The following is a 15,245-nucleotide window of genomic DNA, read 5'->3' as shown; positions in this document are numbered from 1 at the left end:
GGTTCTGGAACACTGTAGGTGAGAACACCAAATTTATTTAAAAATACTTCCATAAGAGGTGGCTTACCGTTCTTCTAATATATTGAATTATGTCTTGTGAGTGAAATGCATTAGTTAAATTCAACTCTAAATTGAATTTTCATCTCTTTCCTGGTCGTTGTGATTCTCATTTCCCTTATTCATGCATGGTATTGCTTTGAAATTCTGCAAAATACCAAGTGCTTATTTCATTATGAGATGAAGCATTCTAAAGTGAATAGGAGTCTACTCTTGTTTTTAAACTGTATTTAACATTTTCTTGAAGAAATTAAATTCTATAAGTTTGGACCAAATTTGAGGTACTACTGAGATTTGAACTCCGGATTTCCTGTTTACAAGACAGGCGCTTTAACCACTAAGCCACAGCACCTCTTTGTCCTAAGGCGATTGAATAATTCACTTAGTTGCATTATTGGTTCTCAATGCCTTCTGTGGAGTCTTCTTTTTCTGTGTTATTACTTTAGACATAAAATAATTCCCCATCACTTAAGAAGAATACCTAAGTCTTTGTTAAAATGTACTCATAAAAGTAGATTACATTTTTGAGTGTTTCACAAATTATTATTGTAGAGGATTGCATCACTTTTCCTCTTCAACTCCATGGTTTTATTTCCTATTTATCTTCCTCTTTGATATACCCTTCATTTTACATTCACAGTCTAGCTTCTGTCATCTTGAAAATACTCTGAATTTTATTTAGTATCAAGATGAATTGTTCAATAGTAAGCTGATTCAAATTTTTCATTTTTAAATTATATCAATGGTTCATCTAATGAAAATAATCTGTTATTTAACTATGAAAAGAGAAAGGTGCTGCTAAGAGTTGAAGTTATGATCTCCTGTTTTCCATAAAGACACTTTAACCACCTAGGCCACAGAACCTGCATCACAAACTTTACTGGATCTGATAACAGAATGGAGTGCAATAGAAATCTCGTTTTTCAATTTTCTTTTCTAAGTTGATACAACTCTGTTGTCAAACACTATGGGTGAGAAGACCACATTTATTTTAGAATACTTCCTTAATGAGTGACTTACCCTAGCTGTAGAATATAAAATTATGTGTTGTGAGTAAAATGCATTAGTTAAATTGAACTTTCAATATGTTTGTTGTCTCTTTCCTTTTCTTTAACACTCTCTTTTCCCCTATTCTTTTATGATATTGGTTTGAAATTCTGCAAAACACAAAGTGTTTATTTCATTTGGAGATCAAGCATTCTAAAGTCAACAGAACACTACTCCTGTTTTTAAACTATATTTAATGTTTACTTGAAGAAATTGAGTTTTAAAAGTTTGAACTAATTCTAAAATGTTGCTGAAATTTGAAAACAGGACTTCCTATTTATGAGAGAGAAGCTTTGACCACTAAACAACAGCACCTACTTATCTTACAAACTACGAATAGCTGACTTTGTGGAGATGACTTGTCCTCACTGCCTTCAGTGCAGTCTTGTTTATCTGTGGTGAAATGTTGAACAGAAAAGCATTCCCCACCACTTAAGAAGAATACCTACATTTTAGTTAAAAAGTACTTAGAAAAGTGGATTACATTTTTGTGTGGTTTACACATAATAATTGTAGAGGAATACATCAATTGCCTTCAACTCTAGGGTTTTAGTTCCTATATACCTTCCTATTTGATTTACTCTTCCTTTTACATTCAAAGTATTGCTTCTGTTACCATGAAAATTCTCTGAATTTTGTTTAATATTAAGATGAACTGTCTATTAGTAAGATGACTCAGATTTTTCATTTTTAAATTGTGTAAGAGAACATGTCAGGAAACTGATCTGTAATTTAACAATTAAAGTATGAAGGTGCTGCTGAGATTTGAACTCAGGATCTCCTATTTACTAGACAGGCGCTTTAACCAGCTAAGCCACAGCACCTGCATGACAAAGTTCTATGAAATATTTAGCTGAATGGAGTGAAATATAAATCAGTTTTGTTTTTTTAATTTTCTTTTCTAAGTTCACACAACTCGGTTCTGAAACACTGTAGGTGAGAACACCAAATTTATTTAAAAATACTTCCATAAGAGGTGGCTTACCGTTCTTCTAATATATTGAATTATGTCTTGTGAGTGAAATGCATTAGTTAAATTCAACTCTAAATTGAATTTTCATCTCTTTCCTGGTCGTTGTAATTCTCATTTCCCTTATTCATGCATGGTATTGCTTTGAAATTCTGAAAAATACCAAGTGCTTATTTCATTATGAGATAAAGCATTCTAAAGTGAATAGGAGTCTACTCTTGTTTTTAAACTGTATTTAACATTTTCTTGAAGAAATTAAATTCTATAAGTTTGGAGCAAATTTGAGGTACTGCTGAGATTTGAACTCAGGATTTCCTGTTTAAGGGACAGGGACTTTAACCACTAAGCCACAGCACCTCTTTGACCTACAGCAATTAAATAATTCACTTAGTTGCCATTATTGGTTCTCAATGCCTTCTGTGCAGTCTTCTTTATCTGTGTTATTACGTTAGACATAAAAGAATTCCCCATCACTTAAGAAGAATACCTAAGTCTTTGTTAAAAAGTACTCATAAAAGTAGATTACATTTTTGAGTGTTTCACAAATTATTATTGTAGAGGATTGCATCACTTTTCCTCTTCAACTCCATGGTTTTATTTCCTATTTATCTTCCTCTTTGATATACCCTTCATTTTACATTCACAGTCTAGCTTCTGTCATCTTGAAAATACTCAGAATTTTATTTAGTATTAAGATGAATTATTCAATAGTAAGCTAATTCTAATTTTTCATTTTGAAATTATATCAAAGGTTCATCTAATGAAAATAATCTGTTATTTAACTATAAAAAAAAGAGAAAGGTGCTGCTAAGAGTTGAAGTTAGGATCTCCTGTTTTCCATGAAGACACTTTAACCAGCTAGGCCACAGAACCTGCATGTCAAACTTTACTGGATCTGATAACAGAATGGAGTGCAATAGAAATCTTGTTTTTCAATTTTCTTTTCTAAGTTGATACAACTCTGTTGTCAAACACTATAGGTTAGAAGACCAAATTTATTTTAGAATACTTCCTTAATGAGTGACTTACCCTACCTATAGAATATAAAATTATGTGTTGTGAGTAAAATGCATTAGTTAAATTGAACTTTCAATTTGTTTGTCGTCTCTTTCCTTTTCTTTAACATTCTCTTTTCCCCTATTCTTTTATGGTATTGCTTTGAAATTCTGCAAAACACAAAGTGTTTATTTCATTTGGAGATCAAGCATTCTAAAGTCAAAAGAACACTACTCTTGTTTTTAAACTATATTTAATGTGTACTTGAAGAAATTGAATTTTAAAAGTTTGAACTAATTCTAAAGTTTTGCTGAAATTTGAAAACAGGACTTCCTATTTATGAGAGAGAAGCTTTGACCACTAAACAACAGCACCTACTTATCTTACAAACTATGAATAGCTGACTTTGTGGAGATGACTTGTCCTCACTGCCTTCAGTGCAGTCTTGTTTATCTGTGGTGAAATGTTGAACAGAAAAGCATTCCCCACCACTTTAGAAGAATACCTACATTTTAGTTAAAAAGTACTTAGAAAAGTGGATTACATTTTTGTGTGGTTTACACATAATCATTGTAGAGGAATACATCAATTGCCTTCAACTCTAGGGTTTTAGTTCATATATACCTTCCTATTTGATTTACTCTTCCTTTTACATTCAAAGAATTGCTTCTGTTACCATGAAAATTCTCTGAATTTTGTTTAATATTAAGATGAATTGTCTATTAGTAAGATGACTCAGATTTTTCTTTTTTAAATAGTGTTAGAGAACATGTCAGGAAACTGATCTGTAATTTAACAATTAAAATATGAAGGTGCTGCTGAGATTTGAACTCAGGATCTCCTGTTTACTAGACAGGCGCTTTAACCAGCTAAGCCACAGCACCTGTGTGACAAAGTTTATTGAAATAGTTAGCTGAATGGAGTGAAATAGAAATCAGTTTTGTTTTTTAAATTTTCTTTTCTAAGTTCACACAACTCGGTTCTGGAACACTGTAGGTGAGAACACCAAATTTATTTAAAAATACTTCCATAAGAGGTGGCTTACCGTTCTTCTAATATATTGAATTATGTCTTGTGAGTGAAATGCATTAGTTAAATTCAACTCTAAATTGAATTTTCATCTCTTTCCTGGTCGTTGTGATTCTCATTTCCCTTATTCATGCATGGTATTGCTTTGAAATTCTGCAAAATACCAAGTGCTTATTTCATTATGAGATGAAGCATTCTAAAGTGAATAGGAGTCTACTCTTGTTTTTAAACTGTATTTAACATTTTCTTGAAGAAATTAAATTCTATAAGTTTGAACCAAATTTGAGGTACTGCTGAGATTTGAACTCAGGATTTCTTGTTTACAAGACAGGCGCTTTAACCACTAAGCCACAGCACCTCTTTGTCCTAAGGCGATTGAATAATTCACTTAGTTGCATTATTGGTTCTCAATGCCTTCTGTGGAGTCTTCTTTTTCTGTGTTATTACTTTAGACATAAAATAATTCCCCATCACTTAAGAAGAATACCTAAGTCTTTGTTAAAATGTACTCATAAAAGTAGATTACATTTTTGAGTGTTTCACAAATTATTATTGTAGAGGATTGCATCACTTTTCCTCTTCAACTCCATGGTTTGATTTCCTATTTATCTTCCTCTTTGATATACCCTTCATTTTACATTCACAGTCTAGCTTCTGTCATCTTGAAAATACTCTGAATTTTATTTAGTATCAAGATGAATTGTTCAATAGTAAGCTGATTCAAATGTTTCATTTTTAAATTATATCAAAGGTTCATCTAATGAAAATAATCTGTTATTTAACTATGAAAAGAGAAAGGTGCTGCTAAGAGTTGAAGTTATGATCTCCTGTTTTCCATAAAGACACTTTAACCACCTAGGCCACAGAACCTGCATCACAAACTTTACTGGATCTGATAACAGAATGGAGTGCAATAGAAATCTCGTTTTTCAATTTTCTTTTCTAAGTTGATACAACTCTGTTGTCAAACACTATGGGTGAGAAGACCAAATTTATTTTAGAATACTTCATTAATGAGTGACTTACCCTAGCTATAGAATATAAAATTATGTGTTGTGAGTAAAATGCATTAGTTAAATTGAACTTTCAATTTGTTTGTTGTCTCTTTCCTTTTCTTTAACATTCTCTTTTCCCCTATTCTTTTATGATATTGGTTTGAAATTCTGCAAAACACAAAGTGTTTATTTCATTTGGAGATCAAGCATTCTAAAGTCAACAGAACACTACTCTTGTTTTTAAACTATATTTAATGTTTACTTGAAGAAATTGAGTTTTAAAAGTTTGAACTAATTCTAAAGTGTTGCTGAAATTTGAAAACAGGACTTCCTATTTATGAGAGAGAAGCTTTGACCACTAAACAACAGCACCTACTTATCTTACAAACTATGAATAGCTGACTTTGTGGAGATGACTTGTCCTCACTGCCTTCAGTGCAGTCTTGTTTATCTGTGGTGAAATGTTGAACAGAAAAGCATTCCCCACCTCTTAAGAAGAATACCTACATTTTAGTTAAAAAGTACTTAGAAAAGTGGATTACATTTTTGTGTGGTTTACACATAATAATTGTAGAGGAATACATCAATTGCCGTCAACTCTAGGGTTTTAGTTCATATATACCTTCCTATTTGATTTACTCTTCCTTTTACATTCAAAGTATTGCTTCTGTTACCATGAAAATTCTCTGAATTTTGTTTAATATTAAGATGAACTGTCTATTAGTAAGATGACTCAGATTTTTCATTTTTAAATTGTGTAAGAGAACATGTCAGGAAACTGATCTGTAATTTAACAATTAAAGTATGAAGGTGCTGCTGAGATTTGAACTCAGGATCTCCTATTTACTAGACAGGCACTTTAACCAGCTAAGCCACAGCACCTGCATGACAAAGTTCTATGAAATAGTTAGCTGAATGGAGTGAAATAGAAATCAGTTTTGTTTTTTTAATTTTCTTTTCTAAGTTCACACAACTCGGTTCTGAAACACTGTAGGTGAGAACACCAAATTTATTTAAAAATACTTCCATAAGAGGTGGCTTACCGTTCTTCTAATATATTGAATTATGTCTTGTGAGTGAAATGCATTAGTTAAATTCAACTCTAAATTGAATTTTCATCTCTTTCCTGGTCGTTGTAATTCTCATTTCCCTTATTCATGCATGGTATTGCTTTGAAATTCTGAAAAATACCAAGTGCTTATTTCATTATGAGATGAAGCATTCTAAAGTGAATAGGAGTCTACTCTTGTTTTTAAACTGTATTTAACATTTTCTTGAAGAAATTAAATTCTATAAGTTTGGAGCAAATTTGAGGTACTGCTGAGATTTGAACTCAGGATTTCCTGTTTAAGAGACAGGGACTTTAACCACTAAGCCACAGCACCTCTTTGTTCTAAGGCGATTGAATAATTTACTTAGTTGCATTATTGGTTTTCAATGACTTCTGTGGAGTCTTCTTTTTCTGTGTTATTACGTTAGACATAAAAGAATTCCCCATCACTTAAGAAGAATACCTAAGTCTTTGTTAAAAGGTACTCATAAAAGTAGATTACATTTTTGAGTGTTTCACAAGTTATTATTGTAGAGGATTGCATCACTTTTCCTCTTCAACTCCATGGTTTGATTTCCTATTTATCTTCCTCTTTGATATACCCTTCATTTTACATTCACAGTCTAGCTTCTGTCATCTTGAAAATACTCGGAATTTTATTTAGTATCAAGATGAATTGTTCAATAGTAAGCTGATTCAAATTTTTCATTTTTAAATTATATCAAAGGTTCATCTAATGAAAATAATCTGTTATTTAACTATGAAAAGAGAAAGGTGCTGCTAAGAGTTGAAGTTAGGATCTCCTGTTTTCCATAAAGACACTTTAACCACCTAGGCCACAGAACCTGCATCACAAACTTTACTGGATCTGATAACAGAATGGAGTGCAATAGAAATCTCGTTTTTCAATTTTCTTTTCTAAGTTGATACAACTCTGTTGTCAAACACTATGGGTGAGAAGACCAAATTTATTTTAGAATACTTCCTTAATGAGTGACTTACCCTACCTATAGAATATAAAATTATGTGTTGTGAGTAAAATGCATTAGTTAAATTGAACTTTCAATTTCTTTGTTGTCTCTTTCCTTTTCTTTAACATTCTCTTTTCCCCTATTCTTTTATGGTATTGGTTTGAAATTCTGCAAAACACAAAGTGTTTATTTCATTTGGAAATCAAGCATTCTAAAGTCAACAGAACACTACTCTTGTTTTTAAACTATATTTAATGTTTACTTGAAGAAATTGAGTTTTAAAAGTTTAAACTAATTCTTAAGTGTTGCTGAAATTTGAAAACAGGACTTCCTATTTATGAGAGAGAAGCTTTGACCACTAAACAACAGCACCTACTTATCTTACAAACTATGAATAGCTGACTTTGTGGAGATGACTTGTCCTCAGTGCCTTCAGTGCAGTCTTGTTTATCTGTGGTGAAATGTTGAACAGAAAAGCATTCCCCACCACTTAAGAAGAATACCTACATTTTAGTTAAAAAGTACTTAGAAAAGTGGATTACATTTTTGTGTGGTTTACACATAATAATTGTAGAGGAATACATCAATTGCCTTCAACTCTAGGGTTTTAGTTCATATATACCTTCCTATTTGATTTACTCTTCCTTTTACATTCAAAGTATTGCTTCTGTTACCATGAAAATTCTCTGAATTTTGTTTAATATTAAGATGAACTGTCTATTAGTAAGATGACTCAGATTTTTCATTTTTAAATTGTGTAAGTGAACATGTCAGGAAACTGATCTGTAATTTAACAATTAAAATATGAAGGTGCTGCTGAGATTTGAACTCAGGATCTCCTGTTTACTAGACAGGTGCTTTAACCAGCTAAGCCACAGCACCTGCATGACAAAGTTCTATGAAATAGTTAGCTGAATGGAGTGAAATAGAAATCAGTTTTGTTTTTTTAGTTTTCTTTTCTAAGTTCACACAACTCTGTTCTTAAACACTGTAGGTGAGAACACCAAATTTATTTAAAAATACTTCCATAAGAGGTGGCTTACCGTTCTTCTAGAATATTGAATTATGTCTTGTGAGTGAAATGCATTAGTTAAATTCAACTCTAAATTGAATTTTCATCTCTTTCCTAGTCGTTGTAATTCTCATTTCCCTTATTCATGCATTGTATTGCTTTGAAATTCTGCAAATACCAAGTGCTTATTTCATTATGAGATGAAGCATTCTAAAGTGAATAGGAGTCTACTCTTGTTTTTAAACTGTATTTAACATTTTCTTGAAGAAATTAAATTCTATAAGTTTGGAGCAAATTTGAGGTACTGCTGAGATTTGAAATCAGGATTTCTTGTTTACGAGACAGGCGCTTTAACCACTAAGCCACAGCACCTCTTTGCCCTACGGCAATTGAATAATTCACTTAGTTGCTATTATTGGTTCTCAATGCCTTCTGTGCAGTCTTCTTTATCTGTGTTATTACGTTAGACATAAAAGAATTCCCCATCACTTAAGAAGAATACCTAAGTCTTTGTTAAAAAGTACTCATAAAAGTAGATTACATTTTTGAGTGTTTCACAAATTATTATTGTAGAGGATTGCATCACTTTTCCTCTTCAACTCCATGGTTTTATTTCCTATTTATCTTCCTCTTTGATATACCCTTCATTTTACATTCACAGTCTAGCTTCTGTCATCTTGAAAATACTCTGAATTGTATTTAGTATTAAGATGAATTGTTCAATAGTAAGCTAATTCTAATTTTTCATTTTGAAATTATATCAAAGGTTCATCTAATGAAAATAATCTGTTATTTAACTATGAAAAGAAAAAAGGTGCTGCTAAGAGTTGAAGTTAGGATCTCCTGTTTTCCATAAAGACACTTTAACCACCTAGGCCACAGAACCTGCATGACAAACTTTACTGGATCTGATAACAGAATGGAGTGCAATAGAAATCTCGTTTTTCAATTTTCTTTTCTAAGTTGATACAACTCTGTTGTCAAACACTATAGGTGAGAAGACCTCATTTATTTTAAAATACTTCCTTAATGAGTGACTTACCCTACCTATAGAATATTGAATTATGTGTTGTGAGTAAAATGCATTAGTTAAATTGAACTTTCAATTTGTTTGTCGTCTCTTTCCTTTTCTTTAACATTCTCTTTTCCCCTATTCATTTATGGTATTGCTTTGAAATTCTGCAAAACACAAAGTGTTTATTTCATTTGGTGATCAAGCATTCTAAAGTCAACAGAACACTACTCTTGTTTTTAAACTATATTTAATGTTTACTTGAAGAAATTGAGTTTTAAAAGTTTGAACTAATTCTAAAGTGTTGCTGAAATTTGAAAACAGGACTTCCTATTTATGAGAGAGAAGCTTTGACCACTAAACAACAGCACCTACTTATCTTACAAAATATGAATAGCTGACTTTGTGGAGATGACTTGTCCTCACTGCCTTCAGTGCAGTCTTGTTTATCTGTGGTGAAATGTTGAACAGAAAAGCATTCCCCACCACTTAACAAGAATACCCTCATTTTAGTTAAAAAGTGCTTGGAAAAGTGGATTAAATTTTTGAGTGGTTTACACATAATAATTGTAGAAGAATACATAAATTGCCTTCAACTCTAGGGTTTTAGTTCATATATACCTTCCTATTTGATTTACTCTTCCTTTTACATTCAAAGTATTGCTTCTGTTACCATGAAAATTCTCTGAATTTTGTTTAATATTAAGATGAACTGTCTATTAGTAAGATGACTCAGATTTTTCATTTTTAAATTGTGTTAGAGAACATGTCAGGAAACTGATCTGTAATTTAACAATTAAAATATGAAGGTGCTGCTGAGATTTGAACTCAGGATCTCCTGTTTACTAGACAGGCGCTTTAACCAGCTAAGCCACAGCACCTGTGTGACAAAGTTTATTGAAATAGTTAGCTGAATGGAGTGAAATAGAAATCAGTTTTGTTTTTTTAATTTTCTTATCTAAGTTCACACAACTCGGTTCTGGAACACTGTAGGTGAGAACACCAAATTTATTTAAAAATACTTCCATAAGAGGTGGCTTACCGTTCTTCTAATATATTGAATTATGTCTTGTGAGTGAAATGCATTAGTTAAATTCAAGTCTAAATTGAATTTTCATCTCTTTCCTGGTCGTTGTGATTCTCATTTCCCTTATTCATGCATGGTATTGCTTTGAAATTCTGCAAAATACCAAGTGCTTATTTCATTATGAGATGAAGCATTCTAAAGTGAATAGGAGTCTACTCTTGTTTTTAAACTGTATTTAACATTTTCTTGAAGAAATTAAATTCTATAAGTTTGGACCAAATTTGAGGTACTGCTGAGATTTGAACTCAGGATTTCTTGTTTACAAGACAGGCGCTTTAACCACTAAGCCACAGCACCTCTTTGTCCTAAGGCGATTGAATAATTCACTTAGTTGCATTATTGGTTCTCAATGCCTTCTGTGGAGTCTTCTTTTTCTGTGTTATTACTTTAGACATAAAATAATTCCCCATCACTTAAGAAGAATACCTAAGTCTTTGTTAAAATGTACTCATAAAAGTAGATTACATTTTTGAGTGTTTCACAAATTATTATTGTAGAGGATTGCATCACTTTTCCTCTTCAACTCCATGGTTTGATTTCCTATTTATCTTCCTCTTTGATATACCCTTCATTTTACATTCACAGTCTAGCTTCTGTCATCTTGAAAATACTCTGAATTTTATTTAGTATCAAGATGAATTGTTCAATAGTAAGCTGATTCAAATTTTTCATTTTTAAATTATATCAAAGGTTCATCTAATGAAAATAATCTGTTATTTAACTATGAAAAGAGAAAGGTGCTGCTAAGAGTTGAAGTTATGATCTCCTGTTTTCCATAAAGACACTTTAACCACCTAGGCCACAGAACCTGCATCACAAACTTTACTGGATCTGATAACAGAATGGAGTGCAATAGAAATCTCGTTTTTCAATTTTCTTTTCTAAGTTGATACAACTCTGTTGTCAAACACTATGGGTGAGAAGACCATATTTATTTTAGAATACTTCCTTAATGAGTGACTTATCCTAGCTATAGAATATAAAATTATGTGTTGTGAGTAAAATGCATTAGTTAAATTGAACTTTCAATTTGTTTGTTGTCTCTTTCCTTTTCTTTAACATTCTCTTTTCCCCTATTCTTTTATGATATTGGTTTGAAATTCTGCAAAACACAAAGTGTTTATTTCATTTGGAGATCAAGCATTCTAAAGTCAACAGAACACTACTCTTGTTTTTAAACTATATTTAATGTTTACTTGAAGAAATTGAGTTTTAAAAGTTTGAACTAATTCTAAAGTGTTGCTGAAATTTGAAAACAGGACTTCCTATTTATGAGAGAGAAGCTTTGACCACTAAACAACAGCACCTACTTATCTTACAAACTATGAATAGCTGACTTTGTGGAGATGACTTGTCCTCACTGCCTTCAGTGCAGACTTGTTTATCTGTGGTGAAATGTTGAACAGAAAAGCATTCCCCACCACTTAAGAAGAATACCTACATTTTAGTTAAAAAGTACTTAGAAAAGTGGATTACATTTTTGTGTGGTTTACACATAATAATTGTAGAGGAATACATCATTTGCCTTCAACTCTAGGGTTTTAGTTCATATATACCTTCCTATTTGATTTACTCTTCCTTTTACATTCAAAGTATTGCTTCTGTTACCATGAAAATTCTCTGAATTTTGTTTAATATTAAGATGAACTGTCTATTAGTAAGATGACTCAGATTTTTCATTTTTAAATTGTGTAAGTGAACATGTCAGGAAACTGATCTGTAATTTAACAATTAAAATATGAAGGTGCTGCTGAGATTTGAACTCAGGACCTCCTGTTTACTAGACAGGCGCTTTAACCAGCTAAGCCACAGCACCTGCATGACAAAGTTATATGAAATAGTTAGCTGAATGGAGTGAAATAGAAATCAGTTTTGTTTTTTTAATTTTCTTTTCTAAGTTTACACAACTCGGTTCTGAAACACTGTAGGTGAGAACACCAAATTTATTTAAAAATACTTCCATAAGAGGTGGCTTACCGTTCTTCTAATATATTGAATTATGTCTTGTGAGTGAAATGCATTAGTTAAATTCAACTCTAAATTGAATTTTCATCTCTTTCCTGGTCGTTGTAATTCTCATTTCCCTTATTCATGCATGGTATTGCTTTGAAATTCTGAAAAATACCAAGTGCTTATTTCATTATGAGATGAAGCATTCTAAAGTGAATAGGAGTCTACTCTTGTTTTTAAACTGTATTTAACATTTTCTTGAAGAAATTAAATTCTATAAGTTTGGAGCAAATTTGAGGTACTGCTGAGATTTGAACTCAGGATTTCCTGTTTAAGAGACAGGGACTTTAACCACTAAGCCACAGCACCTCTTTGACCTACAGCCATTAAATAATTCACTTAGTTGCCATTATTGGTTCTCAATGCCTTCTGTGCAGTCTTCTTTATCTGTGTTATTACGTTAGACATAAAAGAATTCCCCATCACTTAAGAAGAATACCTAAGTCTTTGTTAAAAAGTACTCATAAAAGTAGATTACATTTTTGAGTGTTTCACAAATTATTATTGTAGAGGATTGCATCACTTTTCCTCTTCCAATCCATGGTTTTATTTCCTATTTATCTTCCTCTTTGATATACCCTTCATTTTACATTCACAGTCTAGCTTCTGTCATCTTGAAAATACTCAGAATTTTATTTAGTATTAAGATGAATTATTCAATAGTAAGCTAATTATAATTTTTCATTTTGAAATTATATCAAAGGTTCATCTAATGAAAATAATCTGTTATTTAACTATAAAAAAAAAGAGAAAGGTGCTGCTAAGAGTTGAAGTTAGGATCTCCTGTTTTCCATAAAGACACTTTAACCAGCTAGGCCACAGAACCTGCATGTCAAACTTTACTGGATCTGATAACAGAATGGAGTGCAATAGAAATCTTGTTTTTCAATTTTCTTTTCTAAGTTGATACAACTCTGTTGTCAAACACTATAGGTTAGAAGACCAAATTTATTTTAGAATACTTCCTTAATGAGTGACTTACCCTACCTATAGAATATAAAATTATGTGTTGTGAGTAAAATGCATTAGTTAAATTGAACTTTCAATTTGTTTGTCGTCTCTTTCCTTTTCTTTAACATTCTCTTTTCCCCTATTCTTTTATGGTATTGCTTTGAAATTCTGCAAAACACAAAGTGTTTATTTCATTTGGAGATCAAGCATTCTAAAGTCAAAAGAACACTACTCTTGTTTTTAAACTATATTTAATGTGTACTTGAAGAAATTGAGTTTTAAAAGTTTGAACTAATTCTAAAGTGTTGCTGAAATTTGAAAACAGGACTTCCTATTTATGAGAGAGAAGCTTTGACCACTAAACAACAGCACCTACTTATCTTACAAACTATGAATAGCTGACTTTGTGGAGATGACTTGTCCTCACTGCCTTCAGTGCAGTCTTGTTTATCTGTGGTGAAATGTTGAACAGAAAAGCATTCCCCACCACTTAAGAAGAATACCTACATTTTAGTTAAAAAGTACTTAGAAAAGTGGATTACATTTTTGTGTGGTTTACACATAATAATTGTAGAGGAATACATCAATTGCCTTCAACTCTAGGGTTTTAGTTCATATATACCTTCCTATTTGATTTACTCTTCCTTTTACAAAGTATTGCTTCTGTTACCATGAAAATTCTCTGAATTTTGTTTAATATTAAGATGAACTGTCTATTAGTAAGATGACTCAGATTTTTCATTTTTAAATTGTGTTAGAGAACATGTCAGGAAACTGATCTGTAATTTAACAATTAAAATATGAAGGTGCTGCTGAGATTTGAACTCAGGATCTCCTGTTTACTAGACAGGCGCTTTAACCAGCTAAGCCACAGCACCTGTGTGACAAAGTTTATTGAAATAGTTAGCTGAATGGAGTGAAATAGAAATCAGTTTTGTTTTTTTAATTTTCTTTTCTAAGTTCACACAACTCGGTTCTGGAACACTGTAGGTGAGAACACCAAATTTATTTAAAAATACTTCCATAAGAGGTGGCTTACCGTTCTTCTAATATATTGAATTATGTCTTGTGAGTGAAATGCATTAGTTAAATTCAACTCTAAATTGAATTTTCATCTCTTTCCTGGTCGTTGTGATTCTCATTTCCCTTATTCATGCATGGTATTGCTTTGAAATTCTGCAAAATACCAAGTGCTTATTTCATTATGAGATGAAGCATTCTAAAGTGAATAGGAGTCTACTCTTGTTTTTAAACTGTATTTAACATTTTCTTGAAGAAATTAAATTCTATAAGTTTGGACCAAATTTGAGGTACTGCGGAGATTTGAACTCAGGATTTCTTGTTTACAAGACAGGCGCTTTAACCACTAAGCCACAGCACCTCTTTGACCTAAGGCGATTGAATAATTCACTTAGTTGCATTATTGGTTCTCAATGCCTTCTGTGGAGTCTTCTTTTTCTGTGTTATTACTTTAGACATAAAATAATTCCCCATCACTTAAGAAGAATACCTAAGTCTTTGTTAAAATGTACTCATAAAAGTAGATTACATTTTTGAGTGTTTCACAAATTATTATTGTAGAGGATTGCATCACTTTTCCTCTTCAACTCCATGGTTTGATTTCCTATTTATCTTCCTCTTTGATATACCCTTCATTTTACATTCACAGTCTAGCTTCTGTCATCTTGAAAATACTCTGAATTTTATTTAGTATCAAGATGAATTGTTCAATAGTAAGCTGATTCAAATTTTTCATTTTTAAATTATATCAAAGGTTCATCTAATGAAAATAATGTGTTATTTAACTATGAAAAGAGAAAGGTGCTGCTAAGAGTTGAAGTTATGATCTCCTGTTTTCCATAAAGACACTTTAACCACCTAGGCCATAGAACCTGCATCACAAACTTTATTGGATCTGATAACAGAATGGAGTGCAATAGAAATCTCGTTTTTCAATTTTCTTTTCTAAGTTGATGCAACTCTGTTGTCAAACACTATGGGTGAGAAGACCACATTTATTTTAGAATACTTCCTTAATGAGTGACTTACCCTAGCTA

The 15,245-nt window shown here is 31.7% G+C and overlaps 11 non-coding genes across 11 annotated transcripts; all 11 read right to left on the bottom strand.

Moving 5' to 3' along the window:
• Nucleotides 1-336: 336 nt before the first annotated feature.
• TRNAT-UGU (transfer RNA threonine (anticodon UGU)) lies at nucleotides 337-409 on the bottom strand. Its single transcript has one exon. It is a non-coding gene; the product is annotated as a tRNA-Thr (tRNA).
• A 1,445-nt stretch (nucleotides 410-1,854) lies between these two features.
• Nucleotides 1,855-1,928, bottom strand: TRNAT-AGU (transfer RNA threonine (anticodon AGU)). Its single transcript has one exon. It is a non-coding gene; the product is annotated as a tRNA-Thr (tRNA).
• A 1,952-nt stretch (nucleotides 1,929-3,880) lies between these two features.
• Nucleotides 3,881-3,954, bottom strand: TRNAT-AGU (transfer RNA threonine (anticodon AGU)). The gene has a single exon. It is a non-coding gene; the product is annotated as a tRNA-Thr (tRNA).
• A 430-nt stretch (nucleotides 3,955-4,384) lies between these two features.
• On the bottom strand, nucleotides 4,385-4,457 carry TRNAT-UGU (transfer RNA threonine (anticodon UGU)). The gene has a single exon. It is a non-coding gene; the product is annotated as a tRNA-Thr (tRNA).
• Nucleotides 4,458-5,902: 1,445 nt separating this feature from the next.
• TRNAT-AGU (transfer RNA threonine (anticodon AGU)) lies at nucleotides 5,903-5,976 on the bottom strand. Its single transcript has one exon. It is a non-coding gene; the product is annotated as a tRNA-Thr (tRNA).
• Nucleotides 5,977-7,924: 1,948 nt separating this feature from the next.
• On the bottom strand, nucleotides 7,925-7,998 carry TRNAT-AGU (transfer RNA threonine (anticodon AGU)). Its single transcript has one exon. It is a non-coding gene; the product is annotated as a tRNA-Thr (tRNA).
• Nucleotides 7,999-9,947: 1,949 nt separating this feature from the next.
• TRNAT-AGU (transfer RNA threonine (anticodon AGU)) lies at nucleotides 9,948-10,021 on the bottom strand. The gene has a single exon. It is a non-coding gene; the product is annotated as a tRNA-Thr (tRNA).
• Nucleotides 10,022-10,451: 430 nt separating this feature from the next.
• Nucleotides 10,452-10,524, bottom strand: TRNAT-UGU (transfer RNA threonine (anticodon UGU)). Its single transcript has one exon. It is a non-coding gene; the product is annotated as a tRNA-Thr (tRNA).
• A 1,445-nt stretch (nucleotides 10,525-11,969) lies between these two features.
• On the bottom strand, nucleotides 11,970-12,043 carry TRNAT-AGU (transfer RNA threonine (anticodon AGU)). The gene has a single exon. It is a non-coding gene; the product is annotated as a tRNA-Thr (tRNA).
• A 1,949-nt stretch (nucleotides 12,044-13,992) lies between these two features.
• Nucleotides 13,993-14,066, bottom strand: TRNAT-AGU (transfer RNA threonine (anticodon AGU)). Its single transcript has one exon. It is a non-coding gene; the product is annotated as a tRNA-Thr (tRNA).
• Nucleotides 14,067-14,496: 430 nt separating this feature from the next.
• On the bottom strand, nucleotides 14,497-14,569 carry TRNAT-UGU (transfer RNA threonine (anticodon UGU)). The gene has a single exon. It is a non-coding gene; the product is annotated as a tRNA-Thr (tRNA).
• Nucleotides 14,570-15,245: the final 676 nt, after the last annotated feature.

The sequence above is a fragment of the Pleurodeles waltl genome, chromosome 12, assembly GCF_031143425.1.
Source record: "Pleurodeles waltl isolate 20211129_DDA chromosome 12, aPleWal1.hap1.20221129, whole genome shotgun sequence".
NCBI classification, from domain to species: Eukaryota; Metazoa; Chordata; class Amphibia; order Caudata; family Salamandridae; genus Pleurodeles; species Pleurodeles waltl.
Note: the sequence above shows the minus strand (reverse complement) of the source record. Positions and strands in the feature narration are given on the sequence as shown.